Here is a 14975-nt window from a genome sequence, read left to right on the forward strand (position 1 = left end):
GACTGATTGCTCTTGCCTGATGAGAGGTAGGCACACTGAGGTGATTTGCTGGATGGTTGATGGAACCCGGTCTGAGTGTCAACTCCTGCTAAGAGCGCTATCCTCTTTCCTCACCCAGGTCTCTCCTCTTTACCTTTGAACCCAGGCCCAGCAGCCCATCTCTGATCTACAGAGGGTCTCCTCTTACCCCCGTCCCCTCGCAGGCCCCTATGATAGATGACCATCAGCATGCCAATACTGCACAATATTTCAATTTCCTGCCCAGGAAGAGGAATTTAAGGGGTTGATTGAAGTTCAGAGGCACAGTGTGATGCCTCCAGCTCCCAACCAGCCCCCAGCCTCGTACTGAAGACCCAAGATCCAAACATTCAGCCGAGAACATTCCAGAAACCAGGTCCTCTCTGTGTCAACAAAACAACCCCTGCTGCCATCGTCCTGCCTGACAGACTGCAGCGCAGAGGACACTGACAGGAGACCCAACAGCCTCTGTAAGTGCAACAATACAAAGAGAAGAAATTGTTTTATTCAAAAGTGAATATCCTGTCTGCAGGTTCAGGTTTGGCCTGTTGTGCTAGTCACTGCTGGTATGGCATTTGGTTTTTAAAGGTTTCTCAATAAGGATACAATTCTGCAGAAATTTATTTTTGGGCAAAATTGTGAAATTCACGCCACTAAATATTATAACAAAATACTTTGCTTATCAACGACGTTTAATTTTCAACCAGAGCTCTTAATTTTTTTTGTGGGTGGAAGGGTTTGGCAGTTATTTGTTTTTTGTATTATATAAAATGTCTCAAAAAGTCACGACAACCAGCTCAGTAATAAAAACCTTAAAAACTTAGATGAAAACATTTAAACGTTTGCTTTAAAACAAAATCTTTTGTAAAACATACACTTTTTTATTTCACCCTTTTTTCATGTAATTGTAACAATATTCAAAAAAAAATGTTCCAACATAAGGAAAATGAAGCCATGTTTCACTCTTTTATGTGGATTAGTTATATTTATATCCCACGGTGATTCAAACAAACAGGATTATGTACATTGTATGCATGTGAGTAAGGCGGGTAGATTTTCAGGAGGACTGTGCAGATGTACACATGCATGTGTGTAGAGTAGTATTTTTTGATAGGAAGACACTCTCATGTGGCTCTGTTGTAAAGGTCTACGATTGGTTGGATTACTCAGAGGGCTGTGGTAAGAAGGAAGAGAGGCTGCGAGGCAGGCACTGCAACCTAGTGGTGGAAGAGGGGTGTGTGGTACAGAGGGGAGTGCACTTCGGATCACACAGATACAATTGCAAATACACATTTCCTTCTCGCTCATAGATAGACGCAAACAAACAAATGCATACATTTTTACCCACATGCTTTGTTTATTTGTTGTATAGTAATTTCTGTCCTTGAAACGCATGCTCCTAACCTCTAACCTATGTATTTGATCTTACTGTATGTCCTTAATACCCAACCTAGTGTTCTAGGTTTAAATATAACATAATTCCCTACAACCCACCCACGCACATGACTTAACGCTCTCTAACTAGGTTTGTACCCATTTGTTATGTCAGCCCACTCTCCTAGCCCCTCGACCTTACACCCCCCACTCCTACTTCCATCCTTCCACAGCCAAGCCCAGCTCTTGAACCAAATGGCACTGGTGGCAACTTCAAAGTCAGGAAGCTCTGTCACTACCCAACCTTCAAAAAGGAGCACCCCTTTTGCCTCTGCTATGAAATATTAAGGAAGTACAACCACACCAGCTGACTGAGCAGTAGAGTCCACCTTTTTCCAATCAACCAGCGGCCACTTAGCCGGGCTGTTTTTGGAGATGTTTGGCCCAGGATCACAATTTGCCCCCTAAACCATGCACCCCCCCCCCAAAAAAATAAAAAATAAATGACAGATTACCAGATGTGTCCAGATGTGTTTTTGCAGAGATTAAGGGGGCCGCAAGAGGGTAGTTGGGTGGGTGGAGCTGGTCACCAATTTTGGACGAAAGAGGAGTACGGCGTGGACAAGTAAAGTCCAAAAAGCAGGGTTTAGTAGGTGTAGAGCTGGGCTACCAGAGCTAAGGCCCATTTTTTTCTTTTAGGGGATTAATAATGAATTAAGGCACTCCCACCCCCCTTCTTAAAAGATATTCATGCATGCTAATGCATCCATTATTTATAGTGTTCATAGAGGCTGGCTAGTGGTGGCCACATGCAAGCGGGAGGGATGTAAGGATGAAGTGAGGAGGTGGGGGTCTCTTCCCCCCGAATGAAGCTTCGAGGCTCTGGAAGCAACATCCGCCCATTGTGGCTGGCCTGGAGCTGGGTGGGGATGGGACGGGGACTGGATATGGACAAGCAGGAGGAGGTGGGGGATGAGGGGCCCTCGCTGCCAGACAGGCAGCTCGTGCATAGGGAGAGGGCCGCCAAGTGTTGTGGGGGGAGGGGTGGATTAAACCAATAAATACATGATAAGAAATAATCATGCCAGGGAGGGAGGGCGCGATGGAGACAAAGAGGCTAAGAGGGATGAGGTGGGGAGGTTATTTAAATCAGACAGGATTTACTGTCTGGACGGACCCGTTCTTGACCAAAAATGTATGTGGGAGACGTGACAACTTTTTAGGATGTTCTTCTGATTTGACTGTTTGATTTGTTAATTTGGGCTGATGACGCTAACTAAAGCTTTCCCACTTTGTCACGATATCAGGAAAGGAAATAAACTAGATACATCTCATTGAGCTCTTCCTGGGATTTCAATGCCAAGTTTAATAATAATAATGATAATAATTTATACTGTTTATTGATCCCCAGTGGGGAAATTCAAATTAGCACATACAGTAATACAGTAACGTAGCCGTGGGTGATAATTAAAGCATTACAGAAGTCGATGCAGTAAAAGCAAAAGTTAAAATGTAGAAATGTGAAATAGAGGAAAATTGTGAAGGTGAGAGATGGCAGAAGAGTGCGAAGAGGCTGAGCTCTTTTCATGTGTGCAGTATGCTAGGTATGTGTGCTGATGCAGTGAAAAAAGTCACAGAGCGAGAAGTGTGATAAGATAAAGCGAGGCACGAGCCAGATGAGCTTTCTACCCTACTGATCCCCATATTAGCATAGATACAGTCATCAGCATAGCAGGGGACTGGTGTTGTGGAGGTGACATCGGGGCCGCGACACCCCAACTCATCTCCATAGATATGACTGGGGCCATGCACGTAAATCATACATTAGGCTTATCTAAGATATGTCTGTAGTTCGTGACATTCTGCCAACAAGCTGCCACCATATGTTTTGGTAATCCTTGTAAGAGATTCATTCCTAATACTACTTTGGTTGTCCCCAAAACAGAAATGAAACACAACTTAAAAATTGATGGTGAGGTGAGGTGTTTTTGTCCTTGTTTCTTGTGTTCATGACTGCACTGTACTACACAACACCTGCTGCAGATCTGGTGATATCTGGTGGTATCAGGGGTAAGAGGTTGGCTTAGCAAAACCTGTATAGGATTGCCCCACCATTTCAAAGTGTTGGTCTGGCATTATACCCATGATATGCTAGTGAAGCAAATTCCATGGCATGATGGAGTTATGGAGGGTTGTAAATGGACCAAATATTACTACACAAACTGTATGATTCAGGAACAATGCAGGTAAAAGCCAGACATCCATTAATGGAAGACATGCAACATGTTTCCCAAAAAGTAGCACCAGAGGCAAGACCTCCCAGGAGTGACAATCTGCATTATGCAAACATTGCAACCTTTGTTCCCCCAACAAACCCAAGGTGAGCCACTTAAGTGTTTTGTTATAACAAAACCTCAACCACACACAGGAAAATCCATAAAAATTGGAATTATGTCAAAACAACATTGTTAGGTTTTAATTTTCCACTGCTCAAAGTAAAAATGGCTGCTGCAACATTTCCTGCACCCCCGGTGATTTTTATGACAAATACAACAGCAGCTTAATTATACATGCGACCACCGCTATAAAAGCAAAACCATTAACTACCATCTCGTTAACACAGAGGACCTGCCTTGAAAGTGCTAGAGTCGAATTTTAAAATCTTTTCACTCAGCGCCTGTCTGTTGTGGCAGATTGGCACCATTTAGAGGAAATATAAAAATGAACGTGGCAATGTGCACAAGCCCCATGCATGGGTATCTGGTTTGGATAAACAAGATAGTGACCACTGAAGCTAATTTTGATGACCTGTTCTTGATGTACTGGCCGTTAGCTGAATACCATCTGGACACAGACATATCCAAAGAGTAAAATCAGGACACATACTTTAACTGACTTTGTCATACAGCTGCGAGGATGCAGGAAGAAAGGTGGCTCCTGGTGTCCCTGACCTACCCCAGTGTGTCCAAGGAGAAAGCTTTGGTGTTTCCAAATGAGTGAACTTCTAACCTCTTCCTTTTTTAAAGTTTCAAAGGCTTCCTGGTTTTACGTTACTGAACAAACACGCCCCAGCTGTACAAAAAGTGGCCACTCTAGATGAGACCCTGTAGAGGCAGAGGGAGATCAGACACCCTGTGACGTAACCAAACATCTCAGTTAAAAGAAAAGGGAACAGAGGGGATTCCATTGCTTTGCGTGCTTAAGCAGGTCAGTATTGGCTCATGGCAAGTGTGATATTACAGAAAGTAATAGAATACTTGCGAGCAATGGTTAAAGCCCAGAGGCGTATGCAACGAGAATCCAAAGTTTGCCACTGTCATTAAGAATATTTCATACTCAGTCCTTTAATCTACTTTATCCTAAAATGTCCATATGGACTTCATAGAATGTGTCAATCTCTTGAGTGATAGAATGTAAAACCCACAAAACATTCCCCCTAAAGGCAATCCCATCAAGCAGCATTCACTGAGAGATGTATAGCCCTATGTTAAGCAAATAGGCAGAGAAATGGTGACCCACTGAATCCATTATTTCTCCTCCTATAACCATTGTCTTAAAGCCTGCCTTATGTGCCTGAAGTGCCTTTAAAGAAATGTTAAGAGAAAAGAGCTCTCTCCCTTGGAATGAGCTAACTTAATTATCATAGCAACTGGCAGCGCTCTTTAACATGTCAATAGTACTTGGCCCGCATGCATAATTTTGCTGTGTTATTGTGGTGGCCTCAGTGTTTTTCACTGACAAAAACCCAAACCACAGGCACGGGGGCCTATTGTCATGGGCACATCCATCTGGATCAAGGCCATTAGAGGATATTTGCACTTCCTCTGTGGCTCCTGGCTCTTTTTGACATGCGGCAGAAGGAGCAGTCTTCACCCACCAGTGCAGGGCCAATTGAGGTGCAGATTGACCAGAGGGACAGTGAAGAAGGGCAGCTAGCAGGGCAGTGCTGCTGTCAAATCCAGTGATGGACACCCACGTGGGGGTTGGTAGTTGGCCTAAGGTTCCTGAGGTCCTATGGCAATTGATGGGACATGACGAGGCAGGCGCCCTGGTTTTATTCTTTTGTCCCTGGGGATGTTGTAGGGTGTACCAGAGTGTCAGAGGCTATTGGCTACAGCACACTTCTGGTGTCAACTGCCTACGATATATAACTGCCCCCTTGCCAGCCCACACATACACTGATACACTGAAGGAAAAAGATATTCAAGCGGTATTAACCGACAGGTATCCTGTGCCTTAGAAAAGAAAAAAAGGGGAAAAAAAGGTGTTTTTTTGTTCAATCTTAATACATGAATAAAGCATGAATGTATAGAACCTATATGCTGTGAACAGAGCACAGACGATCTGAACACAATGTGTAAGTGATGCCCTATGAAGCTGTGGAAACATGCTGATGAGGCACACAGATAGGCCTAATGTGGTTAACACCCCAGCATTTACAGGGATCTTGACTGTTCCTTTTGTGTGTCTGTGTGTGTGTGTGTGTGCACAGGGGAGATGATTAATAGTAAAAGCATAGCTATCTATAAGCATATGGTAAAACACCTTGCAGAGACATATCAAACAGAACCAATTCCCGATTCCAACACATCAACACCTTAGCTGTCAATCCATATCTCCCCACGTGTAACTTATATGCTTGTCGCTGCACATGCAACCCCTCTGTGCTGTGTTGGAATGCTGACACCACAGAGATATGAATCTTGATTTGATTAAGAGTCAGAGTTGAGGGTCTAAACGCTGGAGTCAATATCAATTTGGGCGGGCGGGCAGGGAGACTGTTGCGAAGAAGGTGAGGTGGAGGGGAAGGGGCAGAGTGTGATGGCAGGGGGGAGGGTTACCTGTGGCCCTGGCTCCAACTGGGAGTAATTTGGAACAGACTGTTCCCAATGTGTTCATTAGGTTGTGATTGGGCTGAGCCCAGGTGGGGAGGGCATGCCCTGCCTGACGCTGAATAGTCCTGATTGTGCCCAGCATAAAACACCATCTGTTTCAATGAGGGAATGAGGCAGAGAGAGAGAGAGAGAGAGAGAGAGAGAGACACACACACACAGCCATGAGGAAGGAGGGAGTTACCGGTGAAAAGTCATGTTTTATGATGTCTGGACAATTTTGTGTAATAACAAGGGGACAAAAATGAAAGGGAAGGAAAAGTAATGTAAAGCGACATGTGCAACTCTCTTGCTTGTCTTAGATTCACGAGTAGAATAAAATTAACATCAGTTTCTTGAGGGAAAAAAACCTTTAAGTCACCAAGTCAATAAAGTTTACTAATGACTGGGCATGGGCAAAATGAATGCCATATAAGCAAATTTGGTGTAAAAACACAAAGAGGGACTTATTCTAGACAAGAGGTAAAATGGCGTCCATTTCCAGCTTAAATGGCAGGTTTCAGTCTGGCTACGGCTTGCCACTGTGAGCAGACGGCTGAAGAGACAAGGGGATTGAGATGGGGCAGCAGAGTTTATTTATGGGCCTTCTGCTTCAAAGCTGGGATGTTTTGGGATAATCCTGTACTCATACCAAAAGCAGACATACAAATGTTAATCTAGATGTTTACACGCACATTTAAACTGACTACTTTGCTGTAGACACAACATTATCCAAAATCCCATCCATAAGTCTCATGTGAGTAAAAACACAGAAGACAAAAATATCTTTTTACTCAGTCAGCCTCCCTTTCTGTCTTTTTTTTCTCTCTGTCACTGCAAGGTCCTGGGAAGAAAAAGAAGAGAGCAGAAGAGAAGACGGCCACTGTTTGCTGCTCGACTTTTGAAGCGTCTTTATCGGGCTTGGCAGCGTGGTCCTGCGTGTCCAAGCCTCGTCGTGCTTTTCATCCTTTGTGATGTCCAAGGTGTGTCCAATGCACTGGGGCTTTGTGTGGGGAGGGAGATGACACATCACATTCTGTCTTCTGTCCCGAGCTGGGGGATGGGGGTTGATTGGGGGGGGGGGGGGGGGGGGGCTGTACAACAGAAGGGGGACAAAAAGCATACTTATAGAGGACCATGGGTCTTCAAAGCCGCGATGCACAAAGGTTTATAAAGCGTTACTTCATGTAGAGTTGTGCCAGATGTAATTGCGGGGTTCCTGGAGATAGGGCATCACATGCAATGCTTAGCCCCACCCCTGACACCATGAAAGGGCTGTAAAGCTTCAACTGCAAAGGGGGGTGAACAGAAAAGTTTGCTTCGCTTTGAAGCACAATAAATAAGTGAGTAAATAAGTTATCTTTAAAGGTCCTGGTACAAATCTACAACTTGCTGCCTCAGAAAGGGTTATTTCATGCGCAGATCTTGATGGATGCAGGAAGGCTGGCTTTTACCCATTAGAAATCAGGAAGGGGGGAATCTGCACCGAGCGACAAGTGATACCCCCTCCCCTTTTTCGCTCTGCCATCAGCTTCATGGTATAGGCTCTTTTTAGTGTGAACACTGCTTTCCACAGAAAATTACATTGATTCATTGTTAATAAGCCCAGAGGTTGGCAGGGTGCGCACAGTGCATGGCAAGTAGAGGTAGGCTGTAGTTTTCCTGATTAACCTGACTAGTCCTCATCTGTTTCCTATGGCCTCCTGCTGAGATGGTACGGGTGTCGAGTGTGCATTGTTAAATATGTTCCAGGGCACAAACGCTGCCACTGTCAGGTACATTTGCACAGCAAGCTCCCTGTTCGGTGTGTGCAGGTGGGTTTTTGCATGTTTGTTTGTCTCACTGACAGTGAATGGTGATGGGTGTGGAGGAAAGGGTGGTGCCATCACTTTAGGCCTGCAGATGGGGTTCCCAAAGGAGGGACACGCCCCGGTGATTTCCGAGACAGAGACGAAGGCAAACATGGCGGCAGATCCATCTTTGCATCTTAAAGGTTCAGCAGATCCTTCTATCGCCAGAGAACAGAAAGTTCTTGTTGTCTCTTCATGTGTCATTTCCAAAGGCCTCCTGCTAGGACTGCGGAAACCATGGTGTCTGTATCCACAAGGTCAAGGCTTAGATGTCTTGCAAAAAGATTTTCTTTAGCAGGTTTCATTTTTACAGAGTAAACTAAAGCATGTAGAGCTTCATCAAGGTGACATAGCGTGAGCAATATAAAAGCATGTAAATGCACCTTCTCTGTGGAGGTTGGGTTTACTCAGGGAGCTGTGTTTGTTTTACAGGCTTCTTTCTCACTACTGTGGATCAGAACTAAAGTTTACTTTATGTCTTCATTGTAGTAAAAGGGCTTGTGTTTGCTCTAAACCAGCAGAATTACAATGGCTGTTCGTGGCAGAGTGAAACCTTGCCCGTGATTAGAGTGGAAATGAAGGATCTTTTGTATATCCAAGTGATATTAAATGGCACCTGGCAGAGCAGGGGTGCTAAAGCCTCAGCCTGTACGCCTTTGCATATCAATAAGTAGGCGCTCCATTGAAATGGAATAATTCAACTACGCGTGAAAATATTAAGATAAAATAAATTACAAATGGACCTGGAAGAGAGGATCCAAACATGCCGCCACTCCTTTTTGTAATAGCTGCCATTAGGCAGATGGCAGTGAATAACACTAAATGTTATATTCAAATACAGAGGAACATTGTAACCATGTGCACAATAAAATACTGTAATAATGCCGCTATAGAGAGGTCATGTATCGGTGCTAAAGTGTGCAGCACTCATTGGGTGATTTACTACTGCAACGTGTGTCCACATAAAACTTTTGGATTAGCTGTAAACTGGCCAGTATCTCTACACATGTATGCACAATTCTCAGGTCACAGAACAAAGCACAAGGGCCAGCAAGCAGGTGTCAGGGGGCACAGTATCCCAGGGGGACCTTGACTCTCATCCCCAAACCTCTAACATTTTTCAAAGCCCTCCTGCAGCCCAGGCCCTCATCAGCGTGTGCCCCCGATGGCCCCGTGCAGATACGCACCACCCCAAACTCCTCTTCGTTGGTTGAAAGAGGGAACCTGAGTGCATCACCTGGAGCCCCAGTACGTGACAAACAGGCTTGGTCTGTCCAAAACCAGCCTGAGACCCGGTAGGGGGGGGTAGTAATGATGCTGAGGGGGCAGAAACACATAGAGGGGGCAGATTTCATTTTCTCTGTATTTCACAAAGGCTTTTCGCACATTCTTGTTGGACTCAAATCCTACCAAGAGAGGGTTTCACCCCATGAGAGATAATTATATATAACCCACATGGCCCTGTTAGCTTGGGTTCACTCAAATTTCAAATATTCTATCACCATAGATTTGCTCAAGGAGAGCCACAATAAAAGAGTTCAGTTTGCTTGGAGTTAGAGAGTGATCTTCCCATACATTTCCAACTTTTGACCACCGACAGTGAGAAACCACCACTAGCTTTGAGATCAAGGGCAATGAAGAACAATCATATAAAAAATAAAGGAATTCTACTTGCACTAATCCTGCATTAATTGGATGAGTGTGAAAGTGTCCTTTGGGCCTTGATAAAGTGATGTGGTTAAAAACGTTGATGCAGCTAATCTAAACCCCCCCATCCCCTTGTCTGCCCAATCAACCATCAAATAAAATCTCTCCCCTTCACTACTGCAGACAGTTACAACTCTTGGCCAGCCCTACCTGAGATAGGGAAGAAGACTCCATGGCCACTATGCCACATGCAAGAGGCTGAGAAAAAAAAGAAGGTGCTCTATCTCTCAGCAGATTATACTTTATCCGAGATGAAGGCTTGAAAAAAAGCGAGTGTAGTTCAGTCAAACTAGCTAAACGGGTGAGAATTAAGATGTTGTAGCGTGGGATGAGGCAGTTATGCATACATAACATGTTGAGGCTGGGACCCCCTACTGGGGAGAGGCACGACAAAGCCTCTCAAACAGCAATACCTCTGGGACAACTAATGATTAATTAGCTTGTGTCATTAAGTGAGGCAAATGTCACCCGAGCTTCCTGGGGAAGCTGTCACACCATGTGTAGGCTACTCACAAGTTTCCCCCTCAGGTGTTGGTGAAGGGTGGTGGGGGGGTAGTGCACCGTTACTAGACAAATCCTGACATCTAGTGGTCAAAAAATATAACTGCATCAGTCTCCAGCTGCCATAATATCAGCAGAGCCTATCCAGAAAACTTTGTTTTCCTTTGTCTTGAGCATTGTATCTTAGTAGTACAGACAAAATATAAAATTGTAAACATATTACTTATGCCTAACATTTCACATCAACAAAGTGGTTAACCAGATTCAGCTTTTGGATTACTTCCTGATCTCTGATCCCTGATGGCTAAATGGGGTGAGGTGACCTCTGACCTTCAAGTGTCATTCACCCCATTAACTGTGGCATTGACGTCAAAATTGGAGAGCTGATGCTTCCTCACTTCCAAGTTTTTGAGGAGGCGTGAGCTGGCATACGGGGATGCTCAGCGAGACAGACATTTTTATAATTGCAGGACCTGGCATCACAAATACATTTTATATATAGCTTGCCCTATTTTCTGTTATAGTTTAAAAAAAAAACTAAACTAACTATTAATTAATTACTATTTTTTATTGTTCAAAGACAATTAAAGTTTTCTTACCAAATATCCGAGATGGAAGGTGGGAATTGACGACTTTCTCGCACAGTTTGGAACTAATCCAGACAAGACAAGCCACTGAAATAGTGATAAGAATTAAGTGACTTACTTTAACTGCAACTAAAATACTATTTTATCCATCGGAAACCACCAACTTTTTACTGCACACATGCTCACTTTCTCTCTCTCTCTCTCTCTCACTATCTCTCTCTCTCTCTCTCTCTCTTGCTCTCACTCTCTCAGGATCAGTTAGTCTGAGTCTGATGAAGGTCAGCGCTGAATCCTGGCCTGCTATTAGACCAGACCAAGATGAAGTCTCTTCATCAGGGAGTGGCAGGTTTTACGCTCACAAACGCACACACTTACACACCTCACATCTGTGTTTATTCACGTCCCTAAATGCACGTGCACACACACACGCACAATCTGCCTCACCCTCGCATAGACATATGCATACAAAAGCACACCTGTCAGGGTCTTTCCACTGTGTGAGCAAAAGCAAAGAAGTCTGGCCCCCCCTTTGTCTCTCTGTATGTGGTATCCCATGTCTCTTATATTAAAGCAAATCCATTCAGTTCCCACTTTCTCATCTGAAATAATGGAACGCGCAATTTTCACATTTAGACAAGCAAGGACACATGCAGTCTCTCGCTCATTCTGTGTGTGTCTCTCTCTATGCTTAATGAATGGAATCGGATCTGGGCCCCTGTAGGCTGCGTATTAATCTGCCTTTGAAGAGTTCTACAATTTCCAGATTAAAAAAATAAACTTGAACCTTTTTACACAGTTGTATACTTTTGCCAAATACCAGGAAATAAGACATCTACTTATACCTACTTATGCATTTAGTAATATCTACAAGTGCATGTGATTTCTGTTATTAACCTCAGCTAAAATTGCCAGAGGCCTTGCCAGGAGGCTCCCGATTGTGCCAGTCTACTGGTGTGTGACATCCATTTGAAGGGGGAATCTGTCCAATAGAATGATTAAATTAAAGTGCACTTTGGTCCGAAGTGCTCTCTCTTTGCCACTTTGCACCATAACATGTCTTGTCTTAAAATAATTAGATTGAGGCCTTGGGTGGTGGAGTGGCCGGATCTTCAATGGTCAAAAGAAGGAATGGTCTGGCTTTGAATGGAAGCCTCCCATCTTAAAAAAACACTTTATTTCTTTACACTTGAGGTTTGTTGTCTTTTGTGACTATTATACCCATTCACCATTTGCTTTCATGCAGCTGTGCCCCTCTTAAAAAAAAGTCTTTGTGCTGGCACCATGAATACAGGGAATGTGTCTATGGCAGGTAGCCCTTATTGCAAGTTAATCTCCTGAAAGAGCCTCATACAAGTACTTTTAAATTCTCCCAACAGAGCCACAGAGGGCTCATCATCTATCGAGCACTTCTCCCCTTTGTGAGGCTGATGAGTGTGGTGCCCGGCCGGTGACAATGGCTGCCAAGTGTGGCAAAGTAATCACCTTTTTGGGAAAACACTAGTAATTACTTCTAAACTGTTTGGGCTTCGGAGACAACTGCTATTGTGCATAAAATGAAAGGCTCCCTTCAGAGAGCAGTGCTGTGATGGTTGCTCTCAATCTTTTTGTCATCTGTTTGTTTACAGAGATCTTCTTTGCAGTTGCCTACTACAACCATGCTTTATCACACGTGTGTGTGTGTGTGTGTGTGTGTGTGTGTGTGTGTGTGTGTGTGCATGTGTGCACATGTTTTAATGTACGTGTGTCCCCATGCCTCATCAGTCTCTATCCCTGTATTCTTGACCAAAGAAAAAACAAAACAACATTCATTACGCTTACAAAAAGACATATTGCATTGCATAAGCTATAATGTTAAAAAGCGTCTCTTTATTTCAATTACACAGTAAGACAAGTGTAATGTACCCTCCATTTCTAAAGAGTATGTTAATTGAGCACATTCCGGCATTCAACCAGACCTGTATTCATCCTCTATTGGGCTCTGAATAAGAGCATCGGAAGAATGTCTCAGACTATTTCCTGAGCAACACTAAGCACATAGGTCTCATTTCTGTCACCACATAACATGTCCATAAATGTTTATCACTCTAGCTGAATTAATGAAATATTTCATGTATTGTAGAAATACCTTGAAAAGAGTATAGGATGCTTTAAAAATTAATTTTAGTATTATTTTTAGAAACACTTATCAGCAACTGTGTAGCCACTTTAATGGCTTAAATCACCTTAATGCTTACTTAAAACAGTCATAGCTAAGACAGTCAATGTATCACATCATATCCAGGAAAACTGATAAATGTGTTTCCACAAGCACTATTGTGAAAGATGTATTTTACCAGGGGGCGACTAGTAGATGAGCAACACAGCTTAGTTAAACTCCTGGTCCCATAGTATGCCAACACTGAAAACTACCACAGCATTTATGCGATTATTAAGGTGTATGTTTAAGAGGGACTTTGGTTTGGTTTGCTGGCATTGCCACATCTGATAAACAACACAAAATATTGGGATTTGTTCTATTTATTAATAAATCAGACTGTTGTTTTATTCACCTCAGTTTTTAGTCAATTCAAAGCATTTTGACATACTGTAAATTAGAATGTGTGGGCAAACAGTGATGATGTTACGCCTTTACTGTGAGTCTGTAATTATTTACCGCTAAGCAGACATCTTTGTTTTGTATCAGTAAGGAAAGTTGTTGAAATTACTATGACGGAGACACCAAAACATGATCTTTGTAAAGTAGTAAAACCGTTCCTATGACAACAAGAACATTGTTCTAATGTCATTTATCAATGTATTAATGTCATTGTTTATTTTCTTAACAATCTCTTAAAAGTAAAATATCAGACACTCTTTTATATGTGTGTCCGACAGAGATTATCAATAAATACAGACATGTATTAATTGAAAGAAGAAATGGCATTTCAAAAACAATCCTGGTTTCAATGAAGTCTTTCATTTCACTGTTGAAGACAGACCAACACAACACCACCTTCACCTACCTCATCTTCACCATTAGCTCATCTCGTCAATTGGACACAGCCATGTGGGGCCTGACTGGAAAGGCATGCAGGACTTCACATCAGAAAAAGAAACAGGAATTTAACACACTAATAACATTTTCTGTGTAATGTTCTACTTACATCATTCAATTTATCTCATAAGACAGTACATGTGACCAAATTTGTAAAGTTGATTATAAAACATTGTTTGTGAAGTGAAAAAATATATGAACATAGGATTTTTACTTAAGACACATAAGGGATAAGCAGTGCGTTTTTTTCTTTCTCCTGAAGATAAAAGAGCTGTCTAATGATAGTGTAAATTCAATGTAAAGATTACAGTATATTGTGTGCATTTGTGTGTGTGTGTGTGTGTGTGTGTGTGTGTGTGTGTGTGTGTGTGTGTGTGTGTGTGTGTGCAAACATGCCCGTGTGAAATCCAAAAGTAACCTTAGCATGTATACATATGTATACATTATATGTACAGACCATAGACCGTATATATCGGTCTATGGTACAGACATATGTTGTATTTCATTTGATTATTATTGATAATTATTTATTGAATCAATGTTATGTTTGGATTTATGTTCAGACAGAAAAATATCAGACAGAACAGCTCGAAGGATTGTGAGAAACGCTAGTCGAAACCCACGTTTGACTGCACGATCCATCCAGAAAGACCTGGCAGACACTGGAGTAGTGGTACACCATTCCTCTATAAATAGATACTTGTACAAATATGGTCTTCACCGAAGAGTCATCAGAAGAAAACCTCTTCTGCGTCCTCACCACAAAAATCAGCGTTTGAAGTTTGCAAATTAACATATAGATAAGCCTGATGCATTGTGGAAACAGGTTCTGTGGACCGATGAGGTCAAAATAGAAATTTTTGGTCCGAATGAGCAAAGGTACGTTTGGAGAAGAAAAGGCACAGAATTTAATGAAAAGAACCTCTGTCCAACTGTTAAGCATGGGGGTGGATCAGTCATGATTTGGGGTTTTATTGCAGCCAGTGGCACAGGGAATATTTCACGAGCAGGAGGAAAAAGGGATTCATAAAAT

At 42.8% G+C, this 14975-nt stretch overlaps 1 long non-coding RNA gene across 1 annotated transcript; it reads left to right on the forward strand.

Moving 5' to 3' along the window:
- Nucleotides 1–100: 100 nt before the first annotated feature.
- On the forward strand, nucleotides 101–11561 carry LOC117951837. Its single transcript, XR_004658260.1, has 3 exons — nucleotides 101–488; nucleotides 7105–7246; nucleotides 11161–11561. It is a non-coding gene; the product is annotated as an uncharacterized LOC117951837 (long non-coding RNA).
- Nucleotides 11562–14975: the final 3414 nt, after the last annotated feature.

This window comes from Etheostoma cragini, chromosome 10 (assembly GCF_013103735.1).
Source record: "Etheostoma cragini isolate CJK2018 chromosome 10, CSU_Ecrag_1.0, whole genome shotgun sequence".
NCBI lineage: Eukaryota > Metazoa > Chordata > Actinopteri > Perciformes > Percidae > Etheostoma > Etheostoma cragini.